The following is a 1,010-nucleotide window of genomic DNA, read 5'->3' on the forward strand; positions in this document are numbered from 1 at the left end:
CTTCGACTGGGGAGGTGGCATGCTCCCCTGGTGGATGTGGTAGATGGAACAGGAGATGAAGTGGGCGGATGAATTAGATGGACCGTGGGTCCTCTCCCACCCCTGCTATGCCAAGGCTCTAGTGATCTGTCTCATGTTAAGTTATGATTTCATTGCTCTTCTGGATCAAGCATGAAAATCTCATCACCTCGACCTCTTGTTTAAAAGTTGTTTAAAAACAATTTTTTTTAAACTTTCACGTTTTTAAAATTTTTAAATTTTCACTCCTTTTCCAAAGATTCAAGAGGAATTTGGGTTGAGTTTTACCTTTTCAGGTTCTAGTTCCCTCTAATAAGAGGAGGCACTGCTCTGATAGACCACACCCTGTTCATGGCTACTAAATGCCCCACGAGGGGCAGATCAGATCCGATTTCTGGGTGAACTTGAGGAACTTCTTTGTAACCAGATATGACCATTAGAGGGAGCCTAGACCTTGTGAGAACTTAAAACCCTGGCGAAGTAAGAACTGGATGAAAAGAGCAGCAAGACATAGATTTATGGTTTCTAATTTTATTACTTAAGACAACATTATGCCTGAGAAACAACATTTTGATTTCCTGAGGGCTCAGGGACACATGCATTAACTCTACAAGGATTGTTATGAAACAATTAAATTTACTACCATTAGTAATGACTACAATATAAGTATTTATGATTTTGATAATATCAGTTACAACTAATAAAATATTTATTGATAATAACCTATTTACTATGAGCAGTAACATCAATCTTCTATTTCTAGGAGAGCAGAGAGTCATGTAACAAGCTACCACTGGGGACACTAGAAGAATCAGGATATATCTTGCAGTAAAGACAAGAGGTGGCCCTGAGGAGCCAACCTCACCACAGCTGCCCCGCTGGGGTCTGGTGTCAGGTCTGCAGTGGTGTGTGGCTGGGCTCCAGCACTCGGCACGAGCTCTGCACAGACTGGGGATCTGCTTCTGTTTACGTAGTCAGCCCTGTCTTGAGTA

This window comes from Hylobates moloch, unplaced genomic scaffold, assembly GCF_009828535.3.
Source record: "Hylobates moloch isolate HMO894 unplaced genomic scaffold, HMol_V3 SCAFFOLD_11, whole genome shotgun sequence".
NCBI classification, from domain to species: domain Eukaryota; kingdom Metazoa; phylum Chordata; class Mammalia; order Primates; family Hylobatidae; genus Hylobates; species Hylobates moloch.